Raw genomic sequence first — 13,572 nt, forward strand, 5'->3', positions numbered from 1 at the left:
CCCAGTGAGGAAAGGAAAGTGAATAGTGTGCCTGAGTATACCCTCAAACAAGTGAACTCAGTCACAAGACAGTGGAAGACCATGGTACACAGCTATGGTGCTACCCAAGACTAGAGACCAGTGGTTTGATTTTGGAGTGTCCTATAAGAGCTGGCTACCATAGCTAAAGGGTCTTTTCTACCCTTACCATGCGAAAAGTAGCCACTGAACAATTACAGAGCAGTAGTTAACCCCTTGAGTGAAAAGGAATTTTTCAGTTGTCTTAAGTTTTTTTTTAGGTGCAAAGGAAAGGTAATGTGTGAAGAGTAGGCCAGACTGTTCTGTGTATCTAGGTAAAGGGAAAATGGCCAAAACGAGAGAGGGATCCAATGTAGTACTATCTGGCCAATTAAACTGTCTAGCGGTAGTATCTCAATGGGTGGCTGGTGCCTTGGCCAACTTACTACCTACGAAATAAGATTGGGCCTGGACATTTCCCTGGGGGTACCCTTCTGCTTAATGGTTCATATGATGAGAAAGTTTCCAGTTTGTACAGGGCAGTTTCTGTCAACCACTTAATCTTTTAGAGATCCATAAACTTGATCTTCAGTACCAGCCAACTGTAAATCATTAAATAGCACTTTATGCACAACTGCATCAAAAGCTGCACTAAAATTCAGTGATAATAAGATACTCCATTTCTCGACGTTCATTTCCAGCATATACCAGTCTCATAGAATATAATTATCTGTGTGCTAACTGGCAGTCTGGTAATGTTTCGATCCTTTCTAAATAAAGTTGTTCAAGAATTACACTTTTTAACATTCGAAGTAAGGGATAGGTATGAAAAAGGTCTGTATAAACTTAACATCTGATGATCTAGATCATTTCTCAGAACTGTTGTAACTTTTCACTTTCTCAGATTTAGTAAGCTTACAGTTGTCAATACTAGTATTAACTGTTGTAATTATGATGGTAAGCCTGAAGAAGTTTTCTATTCCAATAACTTTGGATATTGGCAATGGATCAATTTTCTTGGCTCCTTTAATAATCCTAATGACTTGAATTTTATTTATGACTTTTGCCTAAATTTAATTAATCATTTCTATATATCTGGTACAGCACTGGTATGGAATATCAGTAAATGACCCAGTTATATTTACTATTTTGTTTTGAAAGAATTCGGGAAATTTACTAGCCAGCCAGGAGCATTTTTTTTTCATTTATATTTGCCATTACATCATTTGTTATATGATATAACTATACCATGTCAGTTGCTGATTCCTGGAAGTATTTATAGTAGGCCTAGTCAATTTTTTTTCTTCTTTAATGAGTAGACCTATATTGACAATATCAGTTTTGTGTTTCACCCATGTACTTTGCTTTTAACAGATTGTATTTTCTTTTACTTTTTTATTACATCTCTTTTTTTTTTTTCCCCTTTTATTATGTCTCCCTATCAACCAAGGAGATTCATCCTTAACAATTATAGTCTTTTCGATCAATGAGCACATTATGATATTGATGTTTACGTGCATCCTATTTTATAGATTTACAAGGCAATCAACAAACACACAGGCTAATAAACATTGATTGCCATGACCACAGCAAATATTGAGAACATCATTTATTTCATTGTAATGTCATCAATAGTTACCCAAATGAAAGAAATGTTATTGCTTTCCTATTCTTATTTTCTTTAGAACTGCTTGTTTTCGTAAAGTAATTTAAAAGTTATAAGATTTTGCACCGGAGAAATATTGCACACATTAATACCCGATACAATGTTATTCATTCCACCACTTAAGATAAAACTTTGTCCAATGTATGCCTTATCAAAATTGTTGCACAAGCAACATTGTCAACTAATTTGTATGATTCTAACTGTTCGATAAGGCTGGTGTATCATGAGTTGACAAAGATTGAAATCTCTACAGATAACTTATTACTTTGTTGCTATGTAAATAGTGTCAATGAGCAAACTGAACTCCTATACAAAGGCGTTTGCTTTTATTCTCGGAGGTTTTTAAACTTTTACGATATATATTTCATTATTTTGTGTGTAAAGTTTACTTCCATAAAAAGCTCGGTTAAGCATCAGGCTGCCGGCAATTTTCACCTTAATTTTGCATTCAGGTAAGCTCGGTGAATCTATTTATGATCTCTCTCTCTCTCTCTCTCTCTCTCTCTCTCTCTCTCTCTCTCTCTCTCTCTCTCTCTCTCTCTCTCTCTCTCTCTCTCTCTCTCTCTCTCTGTCTTATTTATGTGGTTGTGCCAACTGCACACATGGAAAAAATATAAAAAAGAAGAAAATTATAGAAAAGTTTACATTACGTAATATTGGCTAAGTTTACCATTTAATTGAACACCACTTACGTTTTCTTTTGTCAGTTTCATTTAGATTTTAACCGTTTTCTGTGTTGCATTGAAATTTAATCGGAAATTCACAGAAATTTCTTAGTAAAACATTCAATTATTTATATGAAAATATGCTTGCATGGAATCTAGTTAAAAGCATGAATGAACATTCCTTTTTTGATGGATCTCTCTCTCTCTCTCTCTCTCTCTCTCTCTCTCTCTCTCTCTCTCTCTCTCTCTCTCTCTCTCTCTCTCTCTCTCTCTCTCTCTCTCTCTCTATATATATATATATATATATATATATATATATATATATATATATATATATATATATATATATATATATCTTCTTCCCAGCTGGTTCCCATTTTTATATGGGTCGCCGTTGCGGATGAGCCGTTTCCATCTTTTTCTATCCTGTGCTTCTGCCTCATCAATCCCCTTCCCCTGTAAATCTCCTCTGACACAGTCCCTCCATCTCTTTTTTGGTCTCCCTGTTCTTCTTCTTCCTTGAACCTCCATCTCCATAGTATGTCTCCCAACGTGGTCCTCATCTCTCCTCATCAGGTGTCCATACCATCTCAGCCTCCCTTCCTGCACTTTCTTTGATATTTCCACCACCTTTGTCGACCCCCTTATGTAGTCATTTCTTATCCGATCCTCTCTTGTCACCCCAGACATCCACCTAAGCATTCTCATTTCTGCCACATCCATCTTCTTCTCCTCTGTCTTCCTCATGCTTGCTGTTTCTGTTTCATACAGCATTGCTGTTCTTACCACTGTCTTATGAAATTTTCCTTTCAATCTCAGTGGTATTCTTTTGTCGCAAAGAACTCCTGAAGCTGCTCTCCAGTTGTTCCAGCCTGCCTGTACCCGATGTTTAACTTCATCTTCCATACCTCCTCCAGCATTAACAAATGATCCCAAATACTTAAACTTATCAACTCTCTTTATCTTTTCTCCCCCAAGCTGAATTCTTTCTTTATCATCCCCCTCACTGGTGGTACACATATATTCTGTCTTAGATCTACTTATTCTCATTCCTCTGTCCTCCAGTACTTGCCTCCATCTTTCCAATTTCATTTCCAGATCTTCCCTGCTCTCTGCGCACAGAACAATATCATCTGTATACAATATGTTCCATGGTACTGCCTCCCTTACCTCTTCTATTAAAACGTCCATCACTATGTTAATGATAAATGGGCTCAGAGCTGACCCTTGGTGTAATCCTACTCTCACCTCAAAGCTCTCTCTCTCTCTCTCTCTCTCTCTCTCTCTCTCTCTCTCTCTCTCTCTCTCTCTCTCTCTCTCTCTCTCTCTCTCTCTCTGTAAATATATATATATATATATATATATATATATATATATATATATATATATATATATATATATATATATATATATATATATATATATATCTTTATTGTCATACTCGTGGGAAAAGAGAAGTTACAGTCTGGTGGGCAGATTTTAGTTAGGAAAGGTGGTGAGGTAGGTTGGTTGAATCCGTGTGTGGGTGTGCGTATATCTGTGTTGGATATATCTAAATATTTAGATTTAACTTTTGACGGCTCGGGTACACTCGTAATCTATAAATTACGCGTTTTAAATCTAATCTTCTAAATCGTTAGAAAACTTAAAGTTGAATTATCTGATTATAAAAAGAAAAAAAAATGCAAGTAGATTCAGATTCTGCTGTGCATGTTCCTGACGAATTCAATTGCTTGCACTTTGAATCTTACTCAACCCGTATTATTATTATTATTATTATTGTGAAGAATTTTCTTCACTCTTCTTCTTTTAATCGTATTTTTAGCGCTCTTCTACTAATACTATAGCTACCCCTTAAAATTCTCTCCTACATCTAGTTTTCTTTAACGAAATATAGGGAAGACTAATCTAAACTTGTTGACAGTGGCGCACGCCAAGCTCGTGACGTCACAGCGTAGATACGCACAACAGATGGCCTTAGTTGTAACCCCGGCGTATGTTGGTTCTTTCCTTAAACTACATGGGTCGAGATTAAATTCATAAACTGCCTTTTTGATACAAATTCCAATAATGCTAAATTAATGCATCTTATATTTCTCAATACCAATTAAGGTTTGTTAATTTTAAGATGTATGCCCATCGTACCAGTTCATTGCTAATTAATCATTTTAAATATTAATTTTTAGCAAGCCAGATTAGGTAGGATTGTTGTATATATAACCTCCCTCAGAGCAGCAAGATTTATCTGAGTATTTAGTACAAAATCCTGCCTCCTCTGCACTCCTTGCAAGAAAATATTGCCCTGTCCTGAAGTCCCGATATGGCATCCCCAATGGATTACCATACGCATCGAGCTCCTCACCTGTCTGGAAAGGTGAAGGCAGGTGATCTCTTCGACCGGAGTGTCGGCCACATTCTACGAGGAGCTGCCCTGGCCTGCTGACCTGCCTGGTCATTGAACCCGGCCACTTCTGGCTCACCCCACTCTCTCTCCCAAAACTCGACTCACAAAAGGTTGCTGCCGGTCGGAGAGATTGAGAAGAAGAGGACCCTGATGTACCTAGTTACAGCTACAGTGAGAATTCTTGGGGTGAGCCAGGCAAGAAATTAGTGCGACAACCAGGTCAACAGCTATCACGGGCATAGGACTAAACTTCAAAGGAGTGCAGGTACTACATCAATGGCCATTTAGTTTTCCCCCATTTTTTATTAGCTTAGACTAATTTTAATTTGATAGGGTACCTGGCTAATTACAATATTCGGACTGTGTGCGGTGGGATTGTGTGTAAATATTTTTCCATTATTATTTCTTGCTTGGAGACTAGCATAGTCTCTGGGTCACGTGGGCCACGTGCCAGACCCCATTTTGATTTTGATTGTTGCAGACCACGTGTCTAACTAACTAATTTTCATCATTTTGAATTGCATTTTTATGATTCCATTTTGTCTTTGTTAAGATGTCCGTTTTGTTTCAATGTAAATTTGTGAATAAATCAATATTAGGTTAATCAAACCTCCTTAGTATTTTTGCTCCCTCATTTATTTTAATGTGTGAAATGAATAGTTGATTCCGGGACAAAATACCCAATATTTAAAGAGTAAGTCTATAGGTGGTAACAGCGAGGTACTTTGCATTAATATATTTGCTTCGAAGGTAAAGATCCTTATCTTTAAACTTTTAAACTACTTTACATCACTGCTCCCATTTTGGATTTTGTCTACCTTACATTAACGTAAAATAACTGTCCAGCATTTCATTGGGGTAGCTGGGACGGAGCCGGAACAGAGCCTGAGAATGAGATGACTATAGACCTGACAAAGCTAGAGTAGGCCATAAAATTACATATATATTCTACGTGTGGAGTACTCCGGCCTCTGGACAGTAAATTCCCCCTTTTGTATTTGAGTGATGGTTAGTGAATTGTGACAGTAAAGTATTAGCAGGGTGTTTGTGCCCCGAGAGTAAGTGCTCCTATCCTCCCCTGTTGAACTTTGTGTAACTGTTATAAGGAGACTTTCCCGGACTAAGTTCCCACTCAGAACATAACCATTAAAAAATTCTCCACAATTATTATTATTATTATTATTATTATTATTATTATTATTATTATTATTATTATTAAGGTTTTAGATACTGTATACCTATCTATGGGTAACGGAAGGGAAAAAACCATATTTTCTTTATATTGCTAAAATGGGTTTATTGAATTGCATTAGTAGTATCTGTGGCTAACAAAATCCATATCTAATTCCAGAGTCTGATAAGGTTTAAAATTGTGTCGCACATTGGTGGTACATTATATACAGTAACGATCTTGGAAGTAACATATTGTTCGCTTGTTTGAGAAAAAAGGCTATTTTGGTTATTTCATTGTTATTTTTTGTTCATTCAAATTTTGCTTGCTATGGCAAAATTAAATCATTCTTCAATTTTGTATAATCAAATACACAAGAGAATGATTACATTATATATAATGTATAATGTCGACGCCGTTTAGGAAAATTAGCATGTGACAATCTCCAGCCAATGGGAGGAGAGCTTCCAAACGGCCTGGGTAAAGGACGGCAGTTTAAGCCAATAAGAAAACGGCTATCTATTCTGGTCGCCTGTCATTGGCTAAGGAAAATTTCTTGATTTTCAGAATTCTGTGACGTCAGAAGTTCAGAGTCGTCACCGAGTCAGACGCACTAGGTCGCATTCTCGCCGCTTGTCAAATCCATTTTCCCTGCGAGTCTCGATGCACTGAGTGTAAGTAAATTTCCAATACCGTTACTCATTCAAGGTTTAATCATAATTGCCAGGCCACCATGGCATATTCAAGAGGCATGTGCCAAGTTTGTGTTAGTGAGATTTTTTTTTTTTCGTTTATTAAACTGCCACTGCTTGAGAATGAAGTCTGAAATATGGCAAGGAGTCTAGGTCTTTAGGTTAGGAATACCATTTGCTTTGTGTCCGGTCATAGAATCCTCGTTACCTGTTGTATTATTATAGAACAAAACGGGAAAACTGTACTATCAGAAATGAGTTGTATATCGAAAAACTGCTGTATTTTTGGGTAAAAAATACCTTTATTTCCGTCCCAAATAGTGATAAACCCTAATGTACCCGGTTACACTACAGAATGTTGCAATATTAGTTAGGACATTGAAATTCGCATAATTTAATAGATCTTTGCAAATACACTATTTTGAATTCCATATATTAGTGGCGGAAACTTCTTTACAAATTTACAGCTTTTATTTAAAAAAAAAAAAATTATTACCTTCTTGATATGTCGTCAGCACATACTGCAGAAGCTTGGTTCACCTGGCACTTCTGAAAAACATGATAATGGTACTTCCGTACTAAGTTACCTCTCAACAGAATTACAACTCCTAGGACCCCCTTCCCAGGTCACAACCCCTAGCGGGGGCAACGTTAGACCCCCTTCCCATAACACAACCCCTAACCGGGGCAAGCCCCTGGACCCCCTTTCCAGGTCAGAAATTTGTACTGGCAAGAGGTAATATTGAACTTCGCATTCTAAAAACATTAAAATCAAAGAAATTAATGACAAGTTATGACCCGGTGTAGCAGGAAATTTTTCCCCCCTGACTGAAATTCCCCCCGGGAAAAATAGCCTAGGATCAATTTCCCCCCCGGGAAAAGCAGCCCGGGCTGTTTTTCCCCCGGGGGGAATTTCAGCCCTAGGATATTTTTCCCCCCCCTAGGCCATTTCTCCCCCCACCCTCCCTTACAGAGAAACTAGTTTGATGAATTAAATAATCAACGGTAATTTTGACAAAATATTAGGAAATATATATATATATATATATATATATATATATATATATATATATATATATATATATATTGTGAAAACCTTACTCTTCTTTCGTACTGTCCAGCACGAAATAAAAAGTACACTTGATGCTAAGAAGCACTATGGATGAGAAAGGAGATGATACCAATTCAGTTGTTACCAGAGATTATGGGGGAACCGAGTGGGAAACCGGGGTTTTTAGGTTGGGGAAATGTCATAAACGAGTGATTTACAGCAATAATAAGGAAATGCTAAATAAGAACAAGATAACCAGTTGGTAAAACATATGGATCATGTAAGTGGCTGAACATAGGCCAAACATGATTATTTAACACATTTGAGATTCGTAAAAGGGCACAGAACCTAACAAACCCACCTAACCTAACCTAGTAGTTCCCAGGTCACAACCCCTAGCCGGGGACAAGCCTCCAGACCCCCTTCCCAGGTCACAGCCCCTAGCCGGGGGCAAGCCCCCGGACCCCCTTCCCAGGTCACAAACCTTCCCAGGTCACAACCTCTTGGACTATCCCAATATCAGCCTTCATCATAAATTTTTTAAACAAACAGGCATTTTTTTTTCGTTGCATTTGGAGATTTAAAGTTACGTCTGCACAAATTTCTTGAATTGAGGATATATATACTAAAGAATTTGATTGTTCCTTTACATCCTTCGAAATCAGCAAGCTTGTTTTCTAAGCAATATTACATGGGGTTTGATACGGATTCACCAAGAAACTGAGCAGCACGTTTAAAATTCATTGGCCTTTTTTATCCAAGCAATATGTTGTGACCTCAATTTATTGCCTAAATGTAATCTTTCATTGTCTTGCAATTTGTGCAGCTTTTCTATGAAATCCCATTGAATTTGATTTCCATGGCAAAAAAAAAAAAATAATGGTTACTTCCACCAAGCAGAGGGGGAATCTTGGACCAGAGGGGGGAATATTATCCTGGGACAAAGTTCCCCCGGGGGGATATATATCCTGGGCCATATTTCCCCCGGGGGGAATTTCGGACGGGGGGAAAACCAGACCGTTACACCGGTGTCATGGTCTGTTTTTCGTCCCCGTCCGAAATTCCCCCGGGGAAATATGGCCCAGGATATATATCCCCCATGGGGAAATATAGCCCAGGATATATATTCCCCAGGGGGGAAATATGGCCCAGGTTATATATCCCCCCAGGGGAAAATATGGCTCAGGATATTCCCCCCCCTCTGGGTCAAGATTCCCCCTTTGCATAGTGGAGGTAACCATTATTTCGGATGGGGGTAAAATTAGATCATTACATCGGGTCATAAAAGTAAGTCATGAATTTCTTTAATTCTAATGTTTTTAGAGTGCGCTGTTCAACATTACCTCTTGCCAGCACAAGTTTGTGACCTGGGAAGGGGGTCCGGGGGCTTGCCCGGGCTAGTTGTTGTGACCTGGGAACTTCTAGGTTAGGTTAGGTGGGTTTGTTAGGTTGTGTACCCTTTTGTACCTTTTTATGTTTTGTGTGAAGGGTATATGGAAAAATGCTTATAAAATACATGTTAATGTTATTGTATCGTTGCTAACATTAGCAATGGCATCGTAACGTTGGTAACGTTGCGTAACACTGTGTATATATATATTATATTTATATATATATATATATATATACATATATGCCCCCTGTGGCCGCGGGGGCATAAAACAATTAGAATAGCGCCAACGTTATCCCTGCGTGTCGTAAGAGGCGACTAAAAGGGACGGGACGAGGGGGCTGGGAACCCCCTCTCCTGTAAAAGAATCCTATGAGACAGCAACAAAGAGATGGAGCTGGGGGGAGAGTGACTGCTCCCCGCACTCTAGTTTTGGGGTGTTTGAATGTGCGTGGATGTAGTACGATAGAGAGTAAAAGATGTGAGATTGGAAGTATGTTTATAAGTAGAAGGATGGATGTATTGGCCTTGTGTGAGACAAAGATTAAAGGAAAGGGTGAAGTGATGTTTGGTGAAATGTCTGGTAGTGTCTGGGATTGAAAGGGGAAGAGCGAGAGAGGGTGTGGCTTTATTGCTGAGTGAATGGATGACAGGTAAAGTAGTGGAATGGAAGGAGATATCATCTAGGTTAATGTGGGTAAGGGTTAGGTTGGGTAGGGAATGTTGGGCGTTTGTCAGTGCGTATGGGCCAGGTAGTGAGAAAAGTGAAGAAGAGCGGAATGAGTTTTGGAATGAATTAACTAGGTGTGTAGAAGGACTGGGTAGAAGGAATTATGTAGTTGTTATGGGTGACTTAAATGCTAGAGTGGGCGCTGGAGAGGTAGAAGGTGTCATTGGGAAGTATGGCGTACCAGGTGAAAATGAGAGTGGTGAGAGACTGGTAGATATGTGTTGAACAAGAGATGATAATAAGTGCTAGCTTTTTTAAAAAGAAAGATAAAAATAAGTATACATGGGTAAGAGTGGCAAATGGAAGAGTAGTAGAAAGGGCATTAATGGATTGTGTTGGTAACTAAAAGAATGTTTGGAAGATTGAAAGACGTGCACGTGTTTAGGGGTATGGCTAACGGTATGTCTGATCATTTTTTGTTGGAAGGAAAATTAGTTGTAGCAAAAGAGTGGGGGAATAGAGTAGGTGGATGTAAAAGGGAGCTAGTGAGGGTTGAAGAGCTAATAAAACCTGGGGTAAAAAGTAAATATCAGGAAAGGTTGAAAATGGCATATGACGAGGTGAGAGTAAGAGAAACTGGTAATTTAGAGGAGGAGTGGAAGTTAGCAAAAGAAAATTTTGTTGGGATTGCAAGTGATGTATGTGGCAAGAAGGTTGTTGGAGGCAGCATGAGGAAGGGCAGTGAATGGTGGAATGAAGGAGTGAAGGTAAAAGTGGAAGAGAAAAAGAGGGCTTTTGAAGAATGGCTGCAGAGTAATAGTATAGAGAAGTATGAAAAATATAGAGAGAAAAAGGTGGAAGTAAAGCGCAAGGTACGTGAGGCAAAGAGAGCAGCTGACCTGAGGTGGGGTCAGGGACTGGGTCAGTCATATGAAGAGAATAAGAAGAAGTTTTGGAAAGAAGTGAAGAGAGTAAGAAAGGCCGGCGCAAGAATTGAAGAGACAGTGAAAGATGGAAATGGAAGGTTGTTAAAAGGAGAGGAGGCAAGGAAAAGGTGGGCGGGATATTTTGAAAGATTGCTGAATGTTGAGGATGATAGGGAGGCAGATATAATTGCTGTTCCAGGTGTTGAGGTGCCAGTGATGGGAGATGAGAATGAGAGAGAGATTACAATAGAGGAAGTGAGGAGAGCACTAGATGAAACGAGAGTAGGAAAAGAATCTGGTATGGATGGTGTGAAAGCTGAGATGTTGAAGGAAGGGGGTGTGACTGTAATTGAATGGTTGGTGAGATTGTTTAATGTGTGTTTTGTGTTGTCAATGGTACCAGTAGATTGGGTCTGTGCATGTATTGTACCACTATATAAGGGTAAGGGAGATGTGCATGATTGTTGTAATTCAAGAGGTATTAGTTTGTTGAGTGTAGTTGGAAAAGTGTATGGTAGAGTACTGATTAATAGGATTAAGGATAAAACAGAGAATGCAATCTTGGAAGTACAGGGTGGTTTTAGAAGAGGTAGGGGTTGTATGAATCAGATTTTTACAGTTAGGCAGATATGCGAGAAATATTTAGCAAAAGGTAAGGAGGTGTATGTTGCGTTTATGGATCTGGAGAAAGCATATGATAGAGTTGATAGGGAAGCAATGTGGAATGTGATGAGGTTATATGGAGTTGGTGGAAGGTTGTTGCAAGCAGTGAAAAGTTTCTACAAAGGTAGTAAAGCATGTGTTAGAATAGGAAGTGAAGTGAGCGATTGGTTTCCGGTGAGAGTGGGGCTGAGACAGGGATGTGTGATGTCGCCGTGGTTGTTTAACTTGTAGGTTGATGGAGTGGTGAGAGAGGTGAATGCTTGAGTGCTTGGACGAGGATTAAAACTGGTAGACGAGAATGATCATGAATGGGAGGTAAATCAGTTGTTGTTTGCGGATGATACTGTACTGGTAGCAGACACAGAAGAGAAGCTTGACTGACTAGTGACAGAATTTGGAAGGGTATGTGAGAGAAGGAAGTTGAGAGTTAATGTGGGTAAGAGTAAGGTTATGAGATGTACGAGAAGGGAAGGTGGTGCAAGGTTGAATGTCATGTTGAATGGAGAGTTACTTGAGGAGGTGGATCAGTTTAAGTACTTGGGGTCTGTTGTTGCAGAAAATGGTGGAGTGGAAGCAGATGTACGTCAGAGAGTCAATGAAGGTTGCAAAGTGTTGGGGGCAGTTAAGGGAGTAGTAAAAAATAGAGGGTTGGGCATGAATGTAAAGAGAGTTCTATTATTATTATTATTATTAAATGCTAAGCTACAACCCTAGTTGGAAAAGCAGGACGCTATAAGCCCAGGGGCCCCAACAGGGAAAATAGCCCAGTGAGGAAAGGAAATAAGGAAAAATAAAACATTTTAGGAATAGTAACAATATTAAAATAAATATTTCCCATTTAAACTATAAAAACTTTAACAGAACAAGAGGAAGAGAAACTAGATAGAAAAGTGTGCCCAAGTGTACTCTCAAGCAAGAGAACTCTAACCCAAGGCAGTGTAAGACCATGGTACAGAGGCTATGGCACTACCCAAGAATAGAGATCAATGGTTTGATTTTGGAGTGTCCTTCTCCTAGAAGAGCTGCTTACCATAGCTAAAGAGTCTCTTCTACCCTTACCAAGAGGAAAGTAGCCACTGAACAATTACAGTGCAGTAGTTAACCCCTGGGTTGAAGAAGAATTGTCTAGTAATCACAGTGTTGTCAGGTGTATGAGGACAGAGGAGAATCTGTAAAGGATAGGCCAGACTATTCGGTGTCTGTGTAGGCAAAGGGAAAGAACCGTAACCAGAGAGAAGGGTCCTATGTAGTACTGTCTGGCCAGTCAAAGGACCCCATAACTCTCTATATGAGAAAGTGATTGTACCAACTGTGATGTATGGATCGGAGTTGTGGGGAATGAAAGTGATGGAGAGACAGAAATTGAATGTGTTTGAGATGAAGTGTCTGAGGAGTATGGCTGGTGTATCTCGAGTAGATAGGGTCAGGAACGAAGTGGTGAGGGAGAGAACGGGTGTAAGAAATGAGTTAGCGGCTAGAGTGGATATGAATGTGTTAAGGTGGTTTGGCCATGTTGAGAGAATGGAGAATGGCTGTCTGCTAAAGAAGGTGATGAATGCAAGAGTTGATGGGAGAAGTACAAGAGGAAGGCCAAGGTTTGGGTGGATGGATGGTGTGAAGAAAGCTCTGGGTGATAGGAGGATAGATGTTAGAGAGGCAAGAGAGCGTGCGAGAAATAGGAATGAATGGCGAGCGATTGTGACGCAGTTCCAGTAGGCCCTGCTGCTTCCTCCGGTGCCTTAGATGACCGCGGAGGTAGCAGCAGTAGGGGACTCAGCAGTATGAAACTTCATCTGTGGTGGAAATGTGGGAGGTTGGGCTGTGGCACCCTAGCAGTACCAGCTGAACTCGGCTGAGTCCCTGGTTAGGCTGGAGGAACGTAGAGAGTAGAGGTCCCCTTTTTGTTTCGTTTCTTGTTGATGTCGGCTACCCCCCAAAATTGGGGGAAGTGCCTTTGGTATATGTATGTATGTATATACTGTACATATATACCTAATATTTTGTCAAACTTAGTGTTGATTATTTAATAAATCAAAAATTGATCCTAGTCTAATTTTCCTGGGGCAAATTTCAGTCTGGGGAAAAATTTCCTGCTACACCAGTGTAATGCTCTGTTTTTTCCCCCGTCCGAAATAATGGTCACCTCCACCAAGCAAAGGGGGGAATCTTAGCTCAGAGGGTAGCCAGAGGGGGGGAATATTTATCCTGGGACAAAGTTCCCCCGGGGGTTATATATTTCCTGTGCCGTATTTCCCCCGGGGGGATATATATCCTGGG

General features: G+C 39.5%; 1 long non-coding RNA gene across 4 annotated transcripts in view; it reads left to right on the forward strand.

The window, feature by feature from the left end:
- Positions 1 to 6,493: 6,493 nt before the first annotated feature.
- The window catches only part of LOC137652188 (uncharacterized), a 35,448-nt gene continuing 28,369 nt past the window's right edge, over positions 6,494 to 13,572 (forward strand). For all 4 annotated transcript variants that reach the window (XR_011046213.1, XR_011046212.1, XR_011046211.1 and 1 more), the window contains exon 1: positions 6,494 to 6,577. This is a non-coding gene — a long non-coding RNA (uncharacterized lncRNA). The remainder of the gene's footprint in view (positions 6,578 to 13,572) is intronic.

The sequence above is a fragment of the Palaemon carinicauda genome, chromosome 13 (genome assembly GCF_036898095.1).
Source record: "Palaemon carinicauda isolate YSFRI2023 chromosome 13, ASM3689809v2, whole genome shotgun sequence".
Lineage (NCBI taxonomy): Eukaryota > Metazoa > Arthropoda > Malacostraca > Decapoda > Palaemonidae > Palaemon > Palaemon carinicauda.